This window comes from Hylobates moloch, unplaced genomic scaffold, assembly GCF_009828535.3.
Source record: "Hylobates moloch isolate HMO894 unplaced genomic scaffold, HMol_V3 SCAFFOLD_5, whole genome shotgun sequence".
NCBI classification, from domain to species: domain Eukaryota; kingdom Metazoa; phylum Chordata; class Mammalia; order Primates; family Hylobatidae; genus Hylobates; species Hylobates moloch.
In genome coordinates this window covers 108,284,342-108,309,639 of record NW_026652280.1, presented here as the reverse complement: position 1 = coordinate 108,309,639, position 25,298 = coordinate 108,284,342, and the positions used below count along the sequence as shown (strand labels likewise).

The window sequence follows — 25,298 nt, the reverse complement described above, 5'->3', positions numbered from 1 at the left end:
GGTATCAACTGACCAGTGTCCTGTTAAGTCTAAACCCAAGACTCTTTATCACATTGCAGCCTTGAATTTCTCTTTCTGTTCCTGGGAGATTAAACTACTCTTTCTGTTCCTGGGAGATAAAACTTAAAGGTCACTATTCTTCTGAGAAATGGGATCCTGGAGGAGCAGAGAGCAATCAGTTTGTGGCAGGAGTTCATGGTGATAATGGCTGAGCCAGAAGCCACAGTGCACAAAGCTCCAGGCTTGCCTGAAAGGATGAGGCGATCAGCACCCTGACTACTCTGTCCAGCTATTAATAATCTAACTAATGATTAGAGCTATTTTGTTGTTTTTTTTTTCAGCTACTTCTGGCAATGGTGAGGATATGGAATTTTTGCAAAAAAAAAAAAAAAAATGGGTGGAAGTAAAAAGGCATCTGTGTGAGTGTATAAATATCTGATCTCCCTTTTTAGCCATCTCCAGGGGCACTCTAGAATAAGATCTGCTCCCCAGCATCTTCTGTTTCCTGGAGAGTGTTTCCTGCTACCTTGGATTGGCCATGACAGGCTGGAGCTGTCTTGTGACAGGAGCAGGAGAGTTTCTGGGTCAGAGGATCATCTGCCTGTTAGTGGGGGAGACAGAGCTGAAGGAGATCAGGGCCTTGGACAGGGCCTTCAGACCAGGATTGAGGGAGGAATTTTCTAGTGAGTAAACTTGAGTCATAGTTGTGTGGCTCCAGCTTAAATCCTGCATGGGTGTGGGGAGGTGGACCTTGTCTAGCAAGTTATGGAAAGTTGTAGCAAAATCTAGGCCAATCCCACATCCAAAGTCATCAAAAAGGAAATATTAAATAGCATAAAATGTCATAGTGTGAAATATACTGAACGGGGTGTCCAGAGACTAGATTCTGGCCCTGACCCAGAACTTGAGAGGCCGCCACCTCAGCCTCCAGGCCTCTCTTCTTCTATTAAGAAAATCCTACATCTGTTCTCTTTCTTGCCTATAACTCTTTTACGTCTGCAGCTTTTTGTCTTGGCGATTGCTTTGCAACATTCACAAAGGACACCATTACCCTAAAGACCTCACCAGTGGGTCCTGCCTTTCTGGACTGTGCTGGACCTTGTTTTGTTTGGAAGCTTCCTTAGGATTTTTAGTGAAGGCAAAATAAAAGGGAGCAAAGGTAAAGATGACTGTGTAAGTGTTTGTGTGGTTTGTGTGTGTGTGTCAGAGAGAGAGAGAAAATGAGGAGAGAGAATGAGAAAGTCAGTGAATGAATGAGAAAGAGAGAGGATAGGAGAGAGAGAGGGCATCAGTGAGAGGGAGAGAGTGTGCACAAGTGCACAGCACAGAGCAGAGAGAGAGTAAGAGGCAGTATGAGGCCAGATATGCCTCACTTAGATTTCTTACAAATGGCTGTTTTCTTAAACCATTTCTCTCTGTTGCTCAATACCCCAAAGGAATTGATTGCAGAATTTGCTGTAGCAACTCCTTGTGCAAATAACCCCATGAGGAAGGTACAAAATGGGTCACATGCAACTGGACAATGAACCCATCAAGTTCTAGAAACATAAAGTTACTTGCCAATGCCATCTGATCAATGTATAGCAACGCTCAGGCCAGAGCTTCCTTCCAGAGGCTCCATCACTTGGCCATTGGGTTGATGCTAGGCAAAGTGGGTCTTCAGACTCTCTCTTTGCCTCTCTGTGTGCCCCAAACCAATTCCCTGTCCACCTCCCCAACCCAGGGGATTGGGGGGACTGTGTGTCTACATGTGGGCTTTGGCTGCCCAGAGGGTACTCCCCTACCCACAGAAAAGCCCCCACTTGACAGCACTCAGGACCACACCTAACAATCTACTCTTCTTTCACTCTTCTCTGACCTCTTCAAATGTCTGATTTCCTCCACCTTCTGTTTTAATGGTGTCTTTGATTAACATATGACCAATATTAAATGTTTGTAATCTTTATATCTCACCAATATTTGCACTGTAACACCTGATACCAGAAAAAAACAAACAAACAAACAAAAAACAATGCTCAGCCTAAGGGAACTATTCTCCTATGGTGAAAATTCAGAAGGTATAATGAATGGGCAGGGGCCTGCATGAAGATAAAAACAGAGAATCTTTTCAGTGTTCTTTCTGTGTCAGGCACTGTGCTAAATATTTTGCATGTGTCAACTCATTTGCTCCTCATAACAACCCTATGAGATCGGTTTTTTATTATCCTCCTTTCTTACAGATGAGGAGACAGCCAGAGAGAGGTTAATTAACTTGTTCAAGGTCCCGCAGTTAGAATATGGTAAAGCTGGATTTGACCAAACCCAGTCTAGTGCAGCATCTGTGCGCTTAAGCAGTAGTTAGTCCAGCAGCTTCTAGAAGGAGGAAGCTATAGCTCCATCAACAAAGTCCCCTTTCCTGGTGCCTCTTGATCCCTGCAAACTCGTTCGCAAAGAGTCCTTTTATCTCTACTTTGGACTTCTTCCTCTTTGAAATAGCAATTTCTTTGAGCCAGTCTGTCTGAAGTCGGCAGCAAAGGAGAAGCAGAGGAAGGCAGCAGAGAGGGGAGAAGAGGGGGAAATACAACCAGAGAAAATTCCACTCTCAGGCTGTTACCACCTCCTCCCCAGCAGCCTCTACCCTGACTCCTCCCAATGCAGGCCCTTCTTGGAGTTGCCTGACTATGGGAAGGGGCTGGGAGTAGACAAAACATGGCACAGGCATTAGGAGACTAAATGGTCCCACCTGTACCCCAGCAAGGAATTTCTCCAGCCTTGATTTTTTTCACTCTGAATTTCACTCTTACAATTCTTTGGACTTTGTTGCCAATTTCAGTTAAACTGGCTTATTCTTACTCTTTCTCAGAAAAGTTGATTCTGAACAGCCAGTCCTTCACCTGGGGTACAGAATACAAGGCTTCTGGTGGGGTGGGCACGTTTAAGCCTTCCTAGAAGCCTGACCTTAGATCTGTCCTTTAACTTATCTGAGCCTCAGTTTCCTCACCAATAAAGTGGGACTCAAAATACCTACCTCATGAGATAGCTGTAAAAGGAAATAAGCAAGCTGTGAGCCATATGCAGACTATAAAGCACGAATGAGTGTAGAGTATTTATCTGAGCTCCACATAGCATGGTGTTCATTTTGTGGGCTAATTCCGGGTGACAACTTTACTGGCAGCGTTACTTCCTGTGGATTTCAGAGGAGCCTGAAGATATGGATGTTGTATCTGCTGCCCTTGGCTAGACACTAGACAGCTGAGATGTTAGTTCATCGGCAGCTAACTCATTTTCAGCATTGCTATCTGCTTTTGATGATATCTGATAATAGTTTTTCAGTAACATTTAGCATTTACGCCCATCCTCAAATCCCTAGTAATGGCTCCACTCTCCTCCTAGTTGCCCAAGCAGGAAACCATAGGGGTGATTTTATCTTCTCCTTTTCCTCTCAGCCCAGCTCCAATAGGTACCAGGACCTTCAAGGTAAGGTCTGAAATTCTAACCTGGTGTATCTCTCCCCTCCTCTGCTTCCACTGCTGGACTCTGGTTCCAGTCCTCATCTAAACTTTGGCACAGACATTCTGATTAATCACTTGATCACCTGGCTTTCTCATTTCCCCTATACCTGTCCATTTTATATCCTCAAGCCAAGGTTAACTACCTAAACCACAACTCTGCCTCTGTTTCTCTCTCTCTTTTTCTTTCTTTCTTTCTTTTTTCTTTTTTTTTTTGAGAAAGGGTCTTGCTCTACCCCCCAGGCTGGAGTGCAGAGGTGCAATCTCAGCTCACTGCCACCTTCACCTCTTGGGCTCCATCCATCTCCATCCTTCTGCCTCAGCCTCCTGAGTAGTGAAGACTATAGACAGATGCCACCAACACAGGGCTAATTTTTGTATTTTTAGTAGAGACGGGGTTTCACCAGGTTGTCCAGGCTGGTCTCAACCCTCCAGGCTCAAACTATCCACCCGCCTTGGCCTCCCAAAGTTCCAAAAATTGCTTATTTATATTTGCAATACAAGAAGAAATAGCGTGAGCCGCCACACCAGACCTGTTTCTCTTTTATTCCAAATAGCAATAAGCATTTTTCTTTGACATGATGCTAGAGACCCAAAATCATGATTCCATACCTGATTCCTCATCACCTACAAAATTAAATTCACTTTTTCCCTCTTATACCCAACTCTCCACAATCACCCTAGGCTCCTTAAGAAATTTGGTGAGTCTCCCATGACTCTAGCAATGCTTATATTCTAGGCACACCTGACAGCTCACTGCTCACATTACTTTTCTGAAATGAGATAAGAGAGAAACAGATGTTTGCTGTTTCTTAGTAAACTGCTGCACATGCTGATTTCTGTGCCTTTGTTTGCTTGTTCTTTCCATTGAATGCATGCCCTCCATTCTAACACTCCGCTCTGACTGTCCTTGAGCACCTATGTAACATCACCTTTATCAGAAAACTTCTCAGCTAGATACAGAAATCATTCCAATGACCTGACCTCTGCTCACACAGAACTCCAGAACAAGACCAAGCTGACAGTGCTGGAAGGAGACATTCTGGATGAGCCATTCCTGAAGAGAGCCTACCAGGACGTCTCGGTCGTCATCCACACTGCTTGTATCATTGATATCTTCGGAGTCACTCACAGAGTCTATCATGAATGTCAATGTGAAAGGTAGGGTAGCCTGGGGAGGAGATAAAGCAAGGTAGGGAAATGAGGATCAGAAAGAAGGACAAGAAGGAAAGAGAAGCCTATCCATTGAACACGTGCTGTGCTCTGGGCCAAGTGACTTTGCTGATCACTACCAACTGGGGGAACCCAAGGTTGCTATTTTCAGTTTTATAGATGAGAAAACTAGGACTGAGCAATGACAAGCAACTTGTCCAAAGTCCCACAGTTGAGTAAGTAAGTAAGTAGGAGAGTTCAACCTTAAACTCACTCCTGTGTGACTCCAAAGGCTGTGGAAGCTCTTTCTAATGTGGTCCCAGTCAAAAGTCAACTAATCTCTGACTTCAGACTCTTGAAATCCAGTTACCCGTTGGCTCCCTGGACCAGAATCTGACCTTCCAGGTGCCACCATAGTCATCATTTTGAACCTTGTGTGCAGGCTGATGAGAACATTCAGAGCCCTTCTGCCCACCTCAAAGAAGAAATCCTCTTGAGAGAACTAGCAAAGCTGGTTCACAGAGGTCTGTCAGGACAGAATTATCCAGCACATGCCTTCCCACTATATTTTCTTAACAACAAGAGTTTCCCAGTGTCCAGAATACGATCTCTTCAGTTCACCACAGGGTCTGCTATTACATAGCTGTTTCCAGCCGGGTGCCCAAAGTGCACCCTCATTCAATCCTCATCCCTTAAATGCTTGGTGGTCTTTCTGAATCCTGGCTTTCCAACCTACTTTAAATTCAGACATATTTCCTTAAGGAATCTTCTAATGCACTCTCACTCTCTGATCTCCAGAGCCCAGCCTTCAGCACTACAGCACTCTAACCCCTGGCCTGGCCCTCCACATTCAGTCTACTCAAACTCCTTTTCTTTTTTTTTGTTTTCTTTTTCTTTTTTTTTTGACAGAGTTTTGCTCTTGTCACCCAGGCTGGAGTGCAATGGCATGATCTCAGCTCACTGCAAACTCCACCTCTCGGGTTCAAGCGATTCTCCTGCCTCAGCCTCCCAGTGTAGCTGAGATTGCAGGTGCCCACCACGATGCCAAGCTAATTTTTTTTTTTTTGTATTTTTAGTAGAGAGGTGGTTTTACCATGTTGGCCAGGCAGGTCTTGAATTCCTGACCTCAGGTGATCCACCTGCCTCTGCCTCCCAAAGTGCTGGGATTATAGGCTTGAGCCATTGCACCCAGCCTCAAACTCCTTTTCTAAAGCAACTAATTGCTTTGGAGTCTCCAGCACCATCTAAAAAAAAAAAAAAACCCCTTTCCAGTTGCTAATTACCCATACCTCTAAGTACCCCTACAATGCAAAGAGGATGCTAAGAGTAACCAGTTTTTTATTTTAATTCCTGCTCTCCACAGCTCCATACAACAGGAGATATGAAATGACAAGGAAAGTGTTAGAGACACCTGTTTCCTAAAACCATTATCACTCCCAGGCTTAGAAAATACTTCACAATGTTGATCAATTCCCCCTTGAAGGTAAACTAACTCCAAATTTGTTCCCTCATTAGATTAATTTTTGAAAGGCTGAGACTGTCTCTCCAGAAATTCAAATTGCACACAGACTTTAAATTGGGAGCCTCTCTCCCAGGGAACACACAATCAGGAAAAGAGTGTGGGTCTCCAGCATGTTCCCACAACCCACTGTTTACTCAGTGACTCCAGAGATGGTCCTTGTGACAAAGTTTTATTAGTGCTCAACAAAATGAGGAAAATGTCAGCAATTTCATGTATATTGAAGAGTGTATATTGCCTGCATACTGTGGATTTGTGTGTGTGTCATGTGAATTCTTCCACTGCCCTTTTCTGCCTAAGGACTGGGACTATCCATATACTCAGACTATTTTTAAGTTTTAAATGATCTGTCTTTAATGGTATTGATGAAAAATCATAATTTTTCAAGGTCTTTACTTGGCAAAACAAAGAGTGATAACCCTAGGTCGTTTTCCAAAATTAAGGTACACATACACACACACACACACACACACACACACACACACACACACATTCTTGAAACCCAAAAGTCTAAAAATTCTTGCTCTCCAGAACCCACATGTCAGTTTCTTTTCATTTTTGTGATTTTCCTATGGCTGTAGTGTGGCCCAGTGTCAGTCAGAGCCACAGAAGAATGTATCCTGAGTCTGTTACAACCACTGCACTTGGGAGTGGGGAGTGGGGCACATAGATCTGTTCATCTGTTTGGCCCTCCCTTAGGGATACTTCCTGATACTGAAACCATGCTCTTTCTGGGCAGGTACCCAGCTCCTGTTGGAGGCCTGTGTCCAAGTTAGTGTGCCAGTCTTCATCTACACCAGTACCCTGCAGTAAGCCGGGCCCAACTCCTACAAGGAAATCATTGAGAATGCCCATGAAGAAGACTTCCTGGAAAACGCATGGCCCGCTGCATATCCATACAGCAAATGCTTGCTGAGAAGGCTGTGCTGGCAGCTAATGGGTGGACTCTGAAAAATGGTGATACCTTGTACAGTTGTGCCTTAAAACCCATGTATATCTATGGGGAAGGAAGCCCATTTCTTACTGCCAATATAAATGAGGCCCTGAACAACAATGGGATCCTGTCGAGTGTCAGCAAGTTCTCCACAGTCAACCCAGTCTATGTTGGCAACGTGGCCTGGGCCCACATTCTGGCCTTGAGGGCCCTGCAGGACCCCAAGAAGGCCCCAAGTGTCCGAGGACAGTTCTACTATATGTCAGATGACATGCCTCACCAAAGCTAAGATAACCTTAATTACATCCTGGGCAAAGAGTTTGGCCTCTGCCTTGATTCCAGATGGAGCCTTCCTTTATCCCTGATGTACTGGATTGGCTTCCTGCTGGAAATAGTGAGCCTCCTGCTCAGGCCAATTTGCACCTATCTACCGTCCTTCGACTGCCACACAGTGACATTGTCAAATAGCATGTTTACCTCCTTTTACAAGAACGCTCAGAGAGATCTGGCATATAAGCCACTTTACAGCTGGGAGGGAGCCAAGCAGAAAACCATGGAGTGGGTTGGTTCCCTTGTGGATCGGCACAAGGAGACCCTAAAGTCCAAGACTCAGTGATTTAAGGATGACAGAGATGTGAATGTGGGTATTGTTAGGAGATGTCATCAAGCTCCATCCTCCTGGCTTCATACAGAATGTGACAAGGACATAAGCCCAGGTCCTGCTGCCTCCCTTTCACACAATGCCCAGCTTATTGTCTTCCTCATAAAAAACCTGCCCATTCCCTGGCCCAACTAGAAGCTTTCTGTCCTAATCATATACCAGAGGACAGACAATGTGATTTGCTTTTTCCAAATCTCAGTGGCTGATTCTGAACAATTGTGGTCTCTTTTATCTTAAGGGCCTCTTTTAACTGCTAGAGCTCCATTTCTCCTCCTAAATGAGAAAGGATTTCTTTTCTTTTAAGTCTCCTATTTCTTCACACAGTTCAAGGAAATGAGCAATAAATGTTTTAATGCTTAACCTGGAGGGAGGTATGGTTTCTGTTAATACATACTTTCCTCCTTTCCCTTTCATTTCCAGGTATCACCATCTCCAACTTAGAAGAGCAGCATGAAACTGGGGTTAGGGGGTGGGCAGAGTAGTGGGAGGGTCAGGAAGGGTGGTTGAAGGCTGAATAAGCTCTGCCTTACTTCAGGCATGTACAGCATGAGCTACATATGACATATATTACCTCATTTAATACTCATCAGAAACCTATGAGGCAGGGTGACTATTTCCATTTTATTGGTGAGGAAATTTGTTCACAGTCAACGGATTAGTGGCTAGGCCTGCTATCAAGAAATTGACCCTGAAAGTCCTTATCTTTCCACCAAATCAAACAGCCTGAACTGGTCTTGTCAGTGGTGTGGCAGAGCACTGGAGCATGGGGTGCCAATCTTTGGGAGAACCCTAGCTTAGTTGGTTTACCTCCTTCTTGCACAATCCCATGCAGGGGATTCTCTAGAACTCAGGAAATTCCCTGAGGGGTATCTGGAAGGGCTTGCATGCCTTACCAAATGGTCTTGAGCAGGAGAGAGCAAGCAAAAATGCATCCAGCTTCCACCAGCTTTAGTGCCAATTTCCTTGAAGATCTCTAGGACACACTTGGCTATATGTGTGTTGGCCATTCTGGTCATTAATAACCTTGCATTTCACCCTTTCAAATCACATAATGAAGCCACACCATGGGTTCCTGGGCAAGTTAAGGGAACAAGTGTGAACTTCTTCAAAATACACCTCCTATTCAGCTCAAAAAGTGGAAGTGTACTATCCCACATCCCCAGATTTAACTGCCTCTTCCTTTTTCTTTATCCTTCTCTCCTTTGAATCACATCCTTTCTTCCTTTATTCTTCCATCTCCTTAGCCACTTTCCTTCCTTCCATCTCCCTTTTAATCATTGGCCCTCTTATTATTCTTAATGTGCCTGAGAAGTGGAGGCAAATCAGGACAAGTTTGGGGACTTCAATGATGACATAGTTAATAACCAACCAAAGAGGCAACAGCAAAGACAAACAAACAAAAAAGTCCAGTCTCAGGGGCATCAGGGACAAAGTTGAACTGAAGCAGGTGAGGAGGTTGCTGTGGGGTCAGAGTGTGTGGAGGGGAAGCTGTCTCCCTCTGCACCTAGGTGTGATAGCAATGATGAGAGTCACACCCAAAATCAAGATGGCTTCTTTCCTACACAGGAAATTTACACATCACTAATCAGTGGAATTGGATTATCAAAAAGGATACAGTCTGAGTGTTCATTCTGACGGGAAAAGAGAAAAACACTCTAGCCCAGATGAACAGATTTCCACCACTTTCAAAACCCCAAGGAACAGATGATCAGCACTAGCATCAGGGTGGAGTGGCTCCAGGCAGTGGGGTAAGGTGAAAAATGGAACACCCCTCCTGCCCCGTCCTCTGCACGAAATGCAAGAGCCATCATCTGTCCAGCTCTTGAAAGGCATGCGCACCATCCATATGTTAATGCAAAATTGCATGGGAGGGAAAAGAGGGTGGTGGAATCTGGGATAAGAGCCCTTCCTCCTTGTTTTTCAACCTAGTGAAACCTCACACCTATGAACCACCAGGGCAATTTTCACTGGGAAGGAAAGGGAAAGGACATATCTCCATTGGGCAGCAAGGAGTGATCGAAGACAGATGAGGGAATCGGATGGCCAGCATTCTCTACTGAACAAGTATAGAGGCCTTGTTGTGTTGTGGCCAACAATATATGCCATCCCTTCTTACATCTACTGGTGCCAGGCGGGCAGAGATCCTGCACCAAGCCGCACTGCACCTCACGCAATGCATCACATGAGGGCAGCAAAATCTCAGAGGGAAGAACAAGGAAAGCAGACCTAGTGGGGACTTTTGGGTCCATTTTCTTCACCTGGGTGGCTCTGCAAGGTACCTGGCAAAGGGATAAATGAAAGCGCAGGCAAGTGCTCAGCCACCGGCTTAAGAGCTAGGTGTATATGCATACAGAGAATGTATCTGAGCTGAAATCACTGGGAAAAGTCACAGGAGCCCATGGGGCTTGAATGAGGCCTTGGATTCTCAGGTCCAGTGGAGGCACAGCCAGGGCAGTGGTTTGGAGGAGGACAAGGGGCATGAAGAGCCACCCCAACTGCTGGAAAGCATGTAAAGAGGGCAGATGAGGGAGCTCAGGTGCAAGACTCAGCCATAGACCAGACAGGCAGGCTCTGAGGGCCTGGGTGGGGTGTGGAACCCACAGCGGTCTGCTGAGAACTGGTAGGAAAGTGGTGGGAGGCCAATTCTTATGTGAAATCTTTTGATTTCTAAATATTAGCTAGTAACTCTAAATTTGAAAAAGCAGTGTGAAGACCAGCTTTAAGAGGGATGTGTGGGCTAGTGTTCAAACTGCATGTGTAATATTTTGTATCTTAAAAAGTGTGTGGCAAGATGTCAGCAGCAAATCTGTTCATTCTCGGTGATGTCCCAAATATATATTATTATATCATATTTTCAAATTTTCTGTATGTTTAACACAGGGGTTTTTTTAATAAATTAAATTTGGTTGGGGAATAATATGCAAACTAACAAAACACATTCAAAGGCTGGACTCAGGTTTAAGGCCTCCAATTTTCCACTTCTGCTCCCAGTCTAGTGGTCCAGTGAGGGAGACAAAATACAAGACATGTTAGGTGCTATGCATAGTAAATGTGGAGAGTGTCATATGAAAAGAAAGTGCTTCTGGAGGATCCATTCTCATAGGGGATTCATGGGGTCCTTGCATTTGGGCTGGATATCAAAAGATGGTTAGGATTTCAACAGACAGGAATATGAGTGAAAGTATTCCAGGCAGAGGCAATGCAATCTGCAAAGACCTAGGTTGTAAAAGGGGTCACTTTTAGGCAACAATAAGACCAGACCAGAGAACACTAGGCCAGGGGAAAGGTGAAAGACACACCTAGAAAGACATGATGGGCACAGACAGGATCACCCAGCATCACTTCTAGAGACAGCCTGCCTTCTTCATTCTTTGCCCTCAGAGTACGAGTCTGTGCCCCTCTTAAAGACCACTTGACAATCAATTATTTCACATATAACATGCCTCATCTTTTCTCAAAAATTGGACTGTATGGGAAAAGAATGTCTCCTCCAGTGATGAATATTGATGTTGATGCTAAAAGCTGGGACGTCATTCATTATGCAATGGGAATTGTTCAGCTGTCCCTGGAAGATTGTGATGGCAGTATTTTGTAGGATGGACTGAAAGAGATGACGAGGATACTTCAAGAATCTAGGTAAGAAATGAAGGCCTGATTTATGCATTGGTAACAAAACCGAATACAGGGGCAACTGAGGCAGGCCCGAGGCAGAATGGCCACTAGTTTAGACGGGACTGGGTGTGGGCACAGAACTCTCATGCACCCACTTTCTGAAGCCAGAAACCTGAATGGCAGCCCCCCACTCCGCCCACCTATCATTCAGCGCTACCAACTTTACCTCCACAACACCTCTTGAATGTGTCCTCTTCCTCCCTGGCAACATCATTCCTACCTTTACCCCCCGCACCCCCCACAGGCCTCCCCACCTTGGAGAGTCACCCGTGAAACCTATCCGCAGCAGTGTTGCCAGAGTTGTCTCTCCGAACTAGTCTCACCATGTCACGCCCTTCCTTAAAACGAACCACTGATGGAGCCCCAGGACTGTCAGAATGAGCCTGAGTGCCTTAGCATAACATAAAGGACCTCTGAAGTGCTGGGCCCTGCCTAACACTCCAGACTAATTCTTACCACCAATCCCTGTCCTATCCTCAGATTCTCCTACTTTGTGCCTCAACAATTTTCCAAAACTCAGGGCTTCCTGCATGCAGCATGCTTTTACGGCTACCCAGGCCAGTGCAAGGCATTCTCTCTGCTTAGAGGGTGCCCAGCTCTCCTGCCAGCGCATCCCTCCCAGCTTCTTATTTTACAGCCTCCATGCTTTGTGCATATCTAGTTGCACTGCCATTAATTTTTCACTTATATATCCTGTTCCCCACCCCTACACTGCCATGTCTCGAGGACAGTAACTCACCATATCATCTCTCTGTCCCCAGTGTCTGACACAAAATAGACACATGGGCTGATGGAAGATTGGATGGATGCATGGATGGATGAATGGGTGGGTGGATGGATGGATGGATGGATGGATGGATGGATGGATAAAACACAAGCAAATGGAACTGTTAGAATGGAGAGAGGAAGAGATGGGGAGTCAGGGAGCAGAATGCTTTGAATGACAAAGCAAGAAAGAATTCAAAGATGACTTTTCAAGGTGTTGATGAACCTGAAGAACCTGGATTATCATGATGAGAATGTGAAAAAAGGGAAGCTACACAGCAGGTATGGGGTTGAGAATGAACTTGTTTGTGTGATGTGAAGAGTGAAAGTGGGAGTGAGAGGCCCATGAGCAGGGAAAAGGAAATGCTGATGAAGGTGAAGTCCAGCTGTCATGGTTATAAAGGGACTGGGAATTAGATCCAAAACTGAAACCATGCAATGCCTGGAGTATTTTTATACTACCAAAAAAAAAAAGAGAAAGAAAAAAAGAAAGAAAGAAGAAAAAGAGGAAGAAAGAAAGAAAAAAGAAAGAAAGAGAGAGAAAGAAAGAAAGAAAAAGAAAGAAAAAAAGAAAGAAAGAAAGAAAGAAAGAAAGAAAGAAAAGAAAGAAAGAAAGAAAGAAAGAGAAAGAAAATTTGCTTTTAAAAACTGAATTCAAAAGAGAGTTTCCCACTCTTAGGAGACTCAGGTGAGGACCACTCAACCTCTCTGGGTGCATGTGCTTCTTAAAACATCAGAGGACTCTGGTGGGAATTTGGGTGGGAGTTCTTATCTTTTATCAAAGCCCAAGGTCTCACCCGAGACTAATGAGCAGGGAATTGAGTCGGTGATCTGAGGCATGAAAGAGGTTCATTATGAGGAAGTGGAGAGGGAAGTCTGGATGAACAGAAAGTGCCTCGGCCATTCTCTCCCCAAAGGCAGGGGGCACTGGGGTCAGTTACAGACTCCAAAACAGTAGTCTGTTCTGGAAACCTGAAGCTCCCTATTGAATAGTGTAATCTTTCCTCAAGAAATGGAAGAACCAGCACTAGTGAAGTCAGCCCTTCTTCCTAATCAGGTACTGGGGACAGAGGGGTGGGTGTGAGATGGGCTGCAGGCCTATGGTCATCCTAACATGAACCCTGGCCACTGAGATAGGAATACCCTTCTCATGAGCCCGGCCCTAAATTCTTCTCTCACCATCTGGAGTCTGTCAAATCCCTGGTGTAGCTCTGAGCAGGGCAGCCGTGAGGGCACATGGCTGGTGAGGTTACACAGGGCCTGTGCTTGGCTTAAGGGACTGACATGAGACGCCACATTTTATTTTGCACGGACCCTATCCCTGTAAAATATGTAGCCAGTCCTGATTATGAGAACTTCTTTTAGCAGCAGGTAAAACAACTATCATTCATCGATCAATCGTGGGTAAATGGAAAAGGCTCTCTGGCTCCCCTAGGGCAGTTTAATGTCTTCGTGGAGTTCAGATTATAGAACTAAAGAGGGCTTCATCAGGCATGGTGGTGCAGGCTTCCGCAACATTGAACATTGGCTGTGTCAGTCCAGTGAATCTCAGGCTGTGAAGTCCTGTCTGTGATTTCTACCAAATCTATTAACTTCGACTCAGAAATCAGCAGAGCTACTTCAGCAGAAACCTTGAGGTGACCCTCGTTTCAGACATTCACTAATGCTACACTTGACAAGATAACTGTCTAGTCAGATCCTTTTCCAGCCCCTTGACAAAGTGAATTAGCTTTTCCAAGGTCACACACTGTCCTTACCCTCACCCAACAAAGCCAGGTACAGTGGCCATTGCCTGATTTGCTGCAGTGGTGGAAACCCTGACTTACAGTTGCAAAGTCCTTGATAGAGAATCTGCTTAACTCCGAGCTTTTGCTGAATGTACCATCTTGCCCTAGCATAACATGTGAAGCCTTGACAGGAAGAAGTTCCCCTATCCACCCCCCACCCCTTGCAGTCCCTTGTGCCCCTGAAAATCATACTTATAGTTGGCAAAATAATTCACCACAAGCAGGTTGGGCAGGAAGGGAACAAAATCAGCCTTCACCTTCGCCCTTAAATGGTGTTGGAATATGTAAGCATCTGTACCTCTCTCATATCTGTCTCCCTAGCATTGAGCACTAGGCCCGGCACTTGCCCACTCAGCTGAGGGGTGAACTTCTCAGGGGCTCTGCTCTTAATGAGTCACAGTCTTGGGGCCCGGGTAAGGCCAGCTATACACAGACGGTGTCAGAACCCCCAGGCAGAATCACTCTCTACTTCAGCCCTAGTAGGTCCAGAAAAGCATCTCAGTGGAGTGTCTTTAGTGAATAAAAAGAATGCATGGAACTGCTTTCAATGAATCCCTGGTCTCCAGGAAATGGAGTCTGCCAATACTTTTACTTAGGCTAAACAGCTTTCAAATACACGAGTGGGAAAATCAGCTTGAACACCGCATTACACTGATACCTTTTTCAACCTTCTTGAACACAGGGCAAAGTGGTATATGGAACAAATTGCTGCCTACCACATTGGCTTCCAAAGTTGACATTCCCAGCTGCCGGAATGAGGCAGGGCACCAGCTGGATGCAGAGAGCACTGGGAACAGTGGTTTGGATCCCAGGGGAGCAGCTGGAAATTGAAACCCATTGGAATGTGCTTTCAGTTAGCAGAGATGAACTTAAAACCACAGTCTGGCAGCAGAAAACTGCAATCTGCATGGCACTTGTGGCTGTGACAATGAGAGAGAGGAGCAAGCACTAGGCAATTCATGCTGGAGATTGGCCAGGTGTGCTCCTGCCCTCCCATGCAGCAGAGAGGACGGAAATTATGTGAATGCCAAGGGCAACTGAGAAAAGGAGTCATGCTTGTGGTTTTGATTTGTTAAGTGAGCTGAGTTGGGAAAATAAAGATATGAGAGAAGGAGAGGAAGAGAGTCTATGAATGGCGAGGATGGTGAAGGCCAGCAGCAGCCTTCCACTGCTGGACTGATGGAAGCAGTGGGAGTTATCTAATGGACAGCCAAGACAGGCACTTTTCCTGGCTCTTATTTTACTGTCTTCACTATTTGGAGCAGTTGTGTGAAAGGTGGTCTACCAGAAGCAGACAAAGCCTGTTGCACCTTGTACTGCCCTTTGCCTCCATGATATTGGTGGAGGAGAGGATTTGAGCCTTATGTTTTATACTTACTGTAATCCCCAAGAAAGAATGGGGGGGTCCCTAATTGGTCCTACAGAGTTCTCAACCCTATTTTCTCATTAAAATCACCTGGGGAGTTTCTACAAAATTACAGATACTTAGGCCTCACTCTAACTAATCAATCTCTACATTTAAAAGAAAAACAAAACAGCTCTCCAAGGTTAAGAAAATCTGTAGCTTAAACTAATCAAACCTCAAGAATTCCAAGGTGGCCAGGTACAGTTTCTCTAATTGGAAGGTGGGCAGAGGCCCACTCACAGCAAAGTTAGAGATAGCTGGGCATGGATACTCATGCCTGTAATCCCAGCACTCTGGGAGGCCGAGGTGGGAGGATCACTTGAACCTCGGATTTTGAGACCACTCTAGGCAACATAGGGAGACCCCCATCTCTACAAAGTTAAAAATTTGTTAAAAGTCTAGCCAGGCATGGTGATACACACCTGTGGTCCCAGCCACTCCTTAGACTGAGGTAGGAGAATCTCTTGGCCTGGGAAGTTGAGGATCGTGACACTGTACATCAGTATTCTGGGTGACAGAGCAAGACTCTGTCTCAAAAAAAACAAACAAACAAAAAAAAAAAACGAGAAAGAAAGGTTAGAGAAAAAAAATATATCTGCCTAAATGAATAGTGGCAGCAGTGGCTTTTCCCATGATCTCTCTTGCTGCTTGCCAAACTCTGTTCTCCATACAACAGCCTGAAATTTTTTAAAAGTAAAATCAAATCCTATGTTTCACCTATTTAAAACCTTTCTGTGGCTTCCCATTCCATTTACAATGCACTATAAACTGATCTCCAGCTCTCCCGGGCACTGAATGATCTGCTCAACTTTCCAACTCCTCATCACTTCCCTTTTACTCATGATGCCCCAAAGAGATCGACCTTCCTTCTATACCATAAACAAGCAAAACTTTCTTGCCTCTGAATCTTCACATTTGTCATTCCCTTTACATAAAATGGTGTTCCTCATCTTCTCATGGTTGGCTCTCTGTTGACATGTAGATCTCAGCTGAACTGTCACCTCCCTAAAGAAGTGAGACATCCCTGACTATCCTCTCCAAAATACACTCTGCTTCACTCATCACATCATGTTGTCTCTCTCCTCCTAGCTCTTACCAAAACCTGCAACTAACCTCAGTTGTAGATTTTATTGTTTATCTGTACCCGCATAGGGACCTTAGGCAGTCTTGCTCCCTGCTACGTTCCCAAGAGCTTAGAATTATGCCCAATGTCATAGAGGGCCTCATAAATATTTATTAAATAAATTAATCTAGGAAGGCAAAGCTGGATCAAAATACATTAGCAGATCTGGAAAATTATAGCCGTCCAAGGAGGAAAACAGTGAGTTAGGATGGAACCCAGCAGAATGGGTCACTACCCAAGCCAACAGACCTGAAAAGTCTTCTATCATTCCTCGACTGGACACTTTCCTGCATGAACCCACGCCATAGTACAGGTTCACTTTTGCCCAGATTAACCCACAGAATCAAGAGCTGGGTCAAAAGAACATTAGCATGGAAAACATCAAAAGCGAAAGCAGTCCCAGAGCAGACCACCTGGTAATAACTTTTAAGGCCTATTTGCTTAACCCAAATATTTATATAGGGTGTCTACCACCACATATTTAGAGAGGAAAAATGAAGTATGGCCGTGCAGCTCTGCTTGCCTATAACTGCAATTCAGAACCCAGAATTAAAAAGAAGCGAACCCCCAAACTTTCAAAACAGCAGTCCCTTAAAAAATTAGTTCATAAAATGTGTGACTCAAAGCAGTCCCTTTGGTTCTTCTCAGAATAAAAGATCTTAAAAGGGCAGATCAGTAATGACTGAAACCATCAGTGGATTATAATTTTTTGCACATCCCGTATATCTCTAGGAAATAAGTATGGAACTTTGAACTCTGGACAAAAGAGCTATACCTATAAAATGTTTTCCAACAGAACTCATGCTCTCTATCTGTTAAACAGAGCAGCACAGTCAAACCAGATGAAAGGAAAATATAAAGCAGGTATTGTTAGAATACTTGGAAGAGTAGTGGATACTTTGGAGAATCATGGTCATTGAAAAGAAGCTCAGAAGTCTAAATTAGATGTCATTGTCAATGGGTTGATAAAAAGAAAAACAAAATTCACTATGCTCCCAGTGTTAGGCCTTAACTTTTTATGCAGGTGTCAAATTGCCTGCTGCATTGGTGGCTGATAATTTGAGGCCAGGGAGGGGTCTTTAATCTGGCAGCGAGGATGGAGTGCTTGTGCTGAAAGTTTAGGGACATACTAAGAAATCACATATCTAGGGGTGACTGGCAGGCTGACACAGCAGTCACAGTTGCATTATAGGACAGGATGCCTAGATGACCATGCACCTTGAAGATGACCTTCAACACCCTTATTTGCATGGCAGCATGTGACTTGAAACAAAATGGAAGCTTCATGGTTTAAGCTGTTTTGTACTAGTATAACAAAATATACCAGATTGGATAATTTACAAAAAATAGAAACTTCTTTCTAATGTTCCAGAGTCTGGGAAGTCCATGATCAAGGTGTCGGTAGACTCCATGTATGGTGAGAGCCCTGTGTCTCCTTCCAAGACAGCATCTTGTTGCTGCATCTTCTGCAAAAGGTGGACACTGTGTCCTCATGTGGCAGAAGAATGGAAGGGGTCGGCTAGTTTTCTGAAGCCCTTTTATAAGGTCACTTACTCCATTCATGAAAGCCCTGTCCTCATATGTTAATCACTTCCTAAAGGCCCCAGCTCTAAACACTATCACATTGGCAATTGAGTTTCAACATGTGAATCTGAAGGGGATACATTCAGACCATACAAGTTCACGAGATTAAAAAGAATATGAGACAAGAGTGATCTTGGTTTAGCTTAACTCATGCACTGCTGCAAGGGACTTTGGGGATATTTTTTACTTTGAGTCACAGAGCCAAGGCCAGAAAGAGCAGAACAAGAAAGAACAGAGGAGCAAAGAAAAGCCTAAAATATTCTTTGTCACGACTTACAATGTTACAGGATTTTATGGCACATTGGCTAATGTCTATTCTGTGCAATGCACTGACCTCCAAGAAAAGTAGCAGAGTTTTCAAATAAGAGATTCAGGGACCCTGGAAGCAATTAATATTGACTAGTCCAGTTCTTCACCAGTAAATGAGAAAGGAGATATGTTTATTTTGGTCATATTGGATAGCTTTAGTAGATAGATGAAGGCTTTCTCAATAAAGTACTACAGAGCTAAATGAATTGCAGAGATTAAAGTCTAAGAAATATTCTCTTACCCAGCAGTCCCCACGAACACAGCCTCAGACTGTGGGCCGACTCATGAAGAGCTGTCCCACCAGCCATGTCCCACAGTAAATGACCAAACCTAGGCAGACTTTGCTCTCCTCTGGCCTGTTCCCCAGCCCTCATACTCCTGTCATCCATCAGGAATCACTCTCATGGACAGTGGGACTTGATGCCCTTTCTAGAACTTTACTCTTTGGAATTTCCCTTCTAAATCATAGAACTCTTTGTCAGATACCATCTTTCTTAGCCTCCTTCCATTTGTATTAAGTTCATAACTGTGGTCTCATGATTCTCCTCACATTAGAAACAGATAAGAACATTTCAGTATTAAATTGTCCTTTGTGGTTAAGTAAATAAATAAAAAAGCCTTGAAGATAAGACTTGAAATCACAGAAAACATAAGTATGATAATGTCCACCCCTCCAAACACCCAATCAGATTCTTGCAAATCAATTTTTTTTTTCATGCTTTCCTGCTTGTTAGTGATCACGTTGCAAAATTTCCCCAAGTCTCCTTTATTACAAGGACTTCAATGCAGGAGTAGTGTCCTGCTTAAGGTCATCTTTTCACCAGCTGATGACTTACGGGAGTCATTAGAGATTGGTTTGTGGTAAGAGTGAAACAAATCATATGAGCATATGGTATTAAAACAATGTGGCATACAGACAATGACATTAGCTTACTTTACAAGAAAATGTAGTAGAAGTTCTCTTTGTATACATCTACCTGGTGATAACTGTGCTCCTGGACACACGTGGGTGTAATTTTTAAGTTGCAACTTGGCTCAGAGGGCTAGATCAAAAATTCCAAGGGAAATGAGCAAGAATATTATCACAATAATACCAAAAAGCTGTTCTCCATTGCTCAGAAACATGGGAAAAGGAATGCCCACAGTAAACTGAAGAGATGCATATAAAAATCTCAGAAGAAATCTCTTCAATTCTGAAAATGTCTTACATTTGGAATGCAATCTGATAGAAAGACAGGCAAAAGACCTGAACAGACACCTGCCAAAGAAGATACATAGATTACAAAAAAAGCATATGAAAAGATACTAAACATCATATGTCATTAGAGAATTGCAAACTAAAACAAAAATACCCCTGCACACCTATTAGAATGGTGAAAATCCATAACACTGACAACACAAAATACTAGCAAGAATGTGGAGCATCAGGAATGCTCATCCATTGCTGGTGGGGATGCAAAATGGTAGAGTTTGTAAGGCAGTTTGGCAGTTTCTTATAAAGCTATACATATTCTTAACACATTATCCAGCAATCATGCTCTATTGCATTTACACAAATAAGAAAGTATGTCCACACAAAAACGTACTTTTAAGTTAGATCTTTATAGCAGCTTTATTCATGATTATCGAAACTTGGAAGCAGTCAAGTCATCCTTCAATAGCTCAATGGATAGTGGAATATTACTCAGTGGTAAAAAAAAATAAGAGCTATCAAGCCATAAAAAGACATGGAGAAAACACAAACGTATATTACTAGATGCAAGAAACCAAAATGAACAGGCTACATGCAGTGCGATTCCAAATATATGACATTCTGGAAAAGGCAAAACCTTGGAGACAGTAAAAAGTCAATGGCTGTATGAGTCAAGATGCACAGAGGGATGAATAGGCAGGGCACAGAGGATTTTTAGGGCAGATGATACTAAAATGGTGTTTACATGTCAGTATACATTTGTCAAAACTCAGAGAATGTGCAAGGCCAAGAGTAAACTGTGGACTTTGAGTGACAAAGATGTGCCAATGCAAATCAATTGATTGTACAAAATGTACCATTCTGGTGCAGGATGTTGATAGTGGGGGAGTCTGTGTATGTGTGGGAATGAGAGTATATGAGAACTCTCTGCATTTTCCCTCAATTTTGTTGTGAAGCTAAAACTGTTACAGAAAATAAAGTCTGTTTTAAAAATTAAATGAGAAAATATATGTAAACTGTCATATATAGTAAATGACTCAATATGTTAGAGCTCATATGTAGAGCTTTCTATATGAAAGGAGATGTCCCATATGACCTCTTGGTCTGATCTCAACTGATTTTTCCATAAAATAAGTATCTGGAGTGGACTTGCTGGGTCAAGTGTGTGAAAGTTTAAAATATTTTGTCAAATACTCACCAGAAATTTGCATAAACTTACACTTCCACAAATAACATGCCTGTCTCCCCACATCTTCACCAACACATAGAAACTTCACTGTATCTAATATTTGCTAAACCACTTGTAGTTTTCAAACTGAGTTTAACTAAGAGTCAATGTTCTTTATAATGCAAGAGAAGTCCCCACGGAAAGAAGGTAGCTTGTTGAAAGTATGACAGTCTACCTTTTTTTCTTTTTTCTTTCTTTTTTCTTTTTTTGAGATGGAGTTTCCCTCTGTCACCTAGGCTGGAGTGCAGTGGCACGATCTCGGCTCACCACAACCTTCGGCTCACCGCAACTTCCACCTCCTGGGTTCTAGCAATTCTCCTGTCTCAGTCTCCCATTAAGCTGGGATTACAGGCACGTGCCACCACGCCCAGCTAATTTTTTTGTATTTTTAGTAGAGATGGGGTTTCACCATGTTGGCCATGCTGGTCTCACACTCCTGACCTCAGGTGATCCACCCTCCATGGCATCCCAAAGTGCTGGAATTACGGGTGTGAGCCACTGCACCTGGCATTTTTTTTTTTTTTCTTAAATATTGGAGTTCCAAGAGCTCTGGGATTGGCACAAAGTTCCAATTTCATCAGAAGACTCAACTGGGAAAATAACTACTTTCAAGCTCACTTACATAATTGTTGGAAGATTCACTTCCTCGAAGCTTATTGGACCGAGAGCCTCAGTTCCCCTTTGACTGTTGGCTGCCCTCAGTTCATTGCTATATTGTCCTCTCCAGCATGGCAGCTTGCTTCATCCAGCCCAATAAGAAAGAGGACGTGTAAAATCAAGATGGAAGTAAGGATCTTTTCTAACCTAATCATGGAAGTAACATCCCATCATTTTTGTCTTGTCACATTGATTAAAAGCAAGTTACTAGGTTCAGCCCACACACAAGGGAATGAATATGAAGAAGTAGAAACCATTGGAGTCACCTTAGAGGCTGGCTACCATACCATCATTGTCAGCCTCTGGAGCACCTGGTTGAATGGCAGCTATGTGACCTTCCCAAAATAACCGAAAAACAGAGAATTAAGTAGGAGATGGAAAAGAGATTTTGTTAAAGACTTCTCCTTCCTCACTCCAAAGGCCTTGCTGGGAAAGACAGCCAAGTTGAGCTCATATAAACCAAAAGCTCTGCCCCCAGCTGTCCTGTATGGTGGAGGGGATGACTCATTTTTCCCTACTTCTGAAAACTGGCTCTTCAAGTACTCTTCAAATACCTGGGACCCTACTCATATCCATGTTTTAGATGGGAGGAAAATTGCTTCTCCTTGGCAAACAGCTTTGGCCTGTTGATTGGTCCCAGCCTCACATTAGTATGGAAAACTTTCTACTTTTTTTCATTTTTGTGGTCACTGTTCTCTTCTATTTCTTTTTATGTATTAGTTCATAAGCACTAAGTTTCAAAAGCACTAAGACATTCTAGAGTCCTTGATTGTTCACTCATCCTTCCTTTCATTTATTCAGTAAACATTTATTGAGTTTCTATTACGTGTCAGATGTTGTGCAAATTCTTATAGTGATTAAAAAGGTATATGAGACACAGATCCTTTATTGAGTCACTCAAAAATGTTTGAACATTTGCTCTGTACAAGGTGCTGAGGATTCATAAAGGCAGCAGTCCAATTTTAAGACAACACAACAAAAACAAACTCTTGACTCCACTGGCTGTAACACCTTTTTACTGAGATCTTCTTGAACAGGAGTTTATTAAGTCACTGTCTTCACATTTTTCTTCTATTCCTCAACACACAGATGAATTGTGTGTTGGACTTTCCAATTGAACTTTCAACCCAACAGTTCCTGGAAATTTCTCTTACCAAATTACTTATGATGTTGTCAAAATCAATAATCAATTATTTTCCTATTGCATTTGATGCATCAGCAGCATCCAACATAGTGGTCCACACTCTTCTTGAAATACTTTCTTTGCTTGACTTTTACAAGTCCATCTCCTAATTTTCCTCTTGCCTGCTACCAACTCCTACTCAGTACATTTAGCTGGTCCCTCCTTCTCTGTTCAACTTCTAAATATTGATATATCTGTTCCAGGATTCAGTCCAGGAACTTTCCCTTTTATCCATGAATATTCTTACCTTAGTTTATTTCATCTAGTCCTGTGCCTTTAAAAATTATTCTACACTACTCATGTCCAAATTGACCTCTCTAGGACTATAGCACAAGGGGTGTAATTATCCTAAAGTAACCGAGGAATTTAATAAGCTGGCCTAGAAGAGGGATTTCCTTTTCCCAACATGAGGGGCTGTGCCTACTATAGCTCCCTGTACAATGGTTGGCTTTATCCCCTAAGAAAAGGAAAACTCTTTGCATGAGGCCCAAGGACTCTAGGTGCTGGGCAGTTGAGTTTCGCAATCTCGTGAACAGTTGGCACCTAAATCCAGACTGTTTCACGCAAACTGCCTGTGTATTCTTCCATTGTTAAAGCTGTGTCCTTCTGCTTACATGACAAAAAAAAATTATAATAAGGGAGACTAGTGTTCCTACATTGGAATGCAGGCTGCTGTTGTGAGCCCATCATTTCTTGACAATTTATGCATGAGCATAAAAAAGAGGATAGATAAATCATGCTGTCTATTCTTTTTCTGATCAGTAATCTTTGTGAGTTTTCCTAATATAGCATTTTTTTTTTGGCCTAGCACAGACAGGGGACTTTATTGATGGTACAGGACAAGGTGGGGTTCCCTAGGCCCCTCCCTCTTTAGGGGTTCTGCATGGAAACTGTGAGGAGGGGAGATTCTCAATGTGCTGGGGGACTGAGTGTGACAGAGACTCCCCAGCACCTGAGGGCCTCTCTTTTCCTTTCATGCTCTTACTGGGGCTGATGGTCCAGAGGTCTTACTCCTTGGAGGCCGTGTGGGCCATGAGGTTCACCACTCTGTTGCTATAACCAAATTCATTGTCATACCAGAAAATGAGCTTGAGAAAGTGGTCACTGAGGGCAATGCCAGTCCCAGGATCAAAGGTGGAAGAGTGGGTGTCAATGGTTAAGCTGAAGTAGACAACCTAGTGCTCATTGTAGCACAGGATGCCCTTGAGGGGACCCTCTGATGCCTGCTTCACCACCTTCTTGATGTTATATTTGTCAGGTTTTTCCAGATGGCATGTTAGGTCCATGACCAACATATTGGTGGTGGGTACATGGAAGGCCGTGCCAGTGAGCTTCCCGTTCAGCCCATGGATCTCATTGCCCACAGCCTTGACAGTACCAGTAGATGCAAGGATGATATTCTGGAGAGCTCTGCAGCCATGATGCCACAGTTTCATGAAGGGGCATTCTCAGTCTTCTGGGTAGCAGTGATAGCACTGACTGTGGTCATGAGTCATTCCACTATTCCAAAGTTGTCATGAATCATCTTGGCTAGAGGTGCTATACGGCTGGTTGTACAGGAGGCATTGCTGATGTTCTTGAGGCTGTTTTCATACTTCTCATGGTTCACACCCATTATAAACATGGGGGTATCAGCAGAGGGGGCAGAGATGATGACCCTTTTAGCTCAACCCTGCAAGTGATCTCCAGCCTTTTCCATGGTAGTGAAGACACCGGTGGACTCTATGATGTACTCAGTTCCAGATCACCCTATTTGATTTTGGTGGGATCTAGCTTTTGGACGATGGTGGTGGGATTTCCATTGATGACAACTTCTTGTTGTCAGCCTTGATGGTGACATGGAATTTGTCACAGGTGGACTCATACTGGAACTTGTAGACCATGTAGCTGAGCTCTATGAAAGGGTGATTGATGGTAATAATATTCACTTTATCAGAGTTATAAGTAGCCCTGGTGACCCAGCACCCAATAAAGCCAAATCTATTGACTTAGGCCTTCATTTTCACCATGGTGCCTCAAGAATGTGGCTGGCTCTGCACGAGATGATGACATTGTCTGTCAAATGGGAGAAGCAGAAAGCTAAAGCATATTATTTAACCCATAATTATCATACTGAGAAATTCTTCACATGCTCAGATGCCAATAGGTGGTGACTCAGATGAGCATCACTTGATATAGCAGGCTGACATTCACTGAGCATGTGGACAATTCAGTAGTCTCATTATCACTTGGTTAAAAGACTATGCTTTTCCCCATTGGATTTCCTATTGTCAAAATCAATTGGCCGTATGAATCCAGGCCATTAACACAGACATAGGCAAAAATTCCCTTATAATAAATTATAGGCTTAAATTTAAAGGCTAAATTATACATCTCTTAGAAGAAAACATGGGTTAGCGTATTCATGATCTTGAATTAGACAAAAACTCAACTTTTCCTGGTTAAAAAAAGAGTTGAAAAATGAAACATGATCAAAACTAAAAATGTTTGCACTTAAAGACAACAATAAGAAAACGAAAAGATGACCCACAGACTGAGAAAAAAAATCAAATTATATGTTTGATAAAGGACTTATATCCAGGATATAAAATACACTTACAACTGAACAACAGAAAGATAAATAACCTAATTTTATAAAT

General features: G+C 43.3%; 3 pseudogenes; 1 reads left to right on the top strand and 2 right to left on the bottom strand.

The window, feature by feature from the left end:
- Positions 1–25,298, bottom strand: part of LOC116467938 (glyceraldehyde-3-phosphate dehydrogenase-like) — a 51,112-nt pseudogene that overhangs the window by 4,731 nt on the left and 21,083 nt on the right.
- LOC116469532 (3 beta-hydroxysteroid dehydrogenase/Delta 5-->4-isomerase type 1-like) lies at positions 539–7,876 on the top strand (annotated as a pseudogene).
- LOC116469529 (glyceraldehyde-3-phosphate dehydrogenase-like) lies at positions 23,667–24,668 on the bottom strand (annotated as a pseudogene).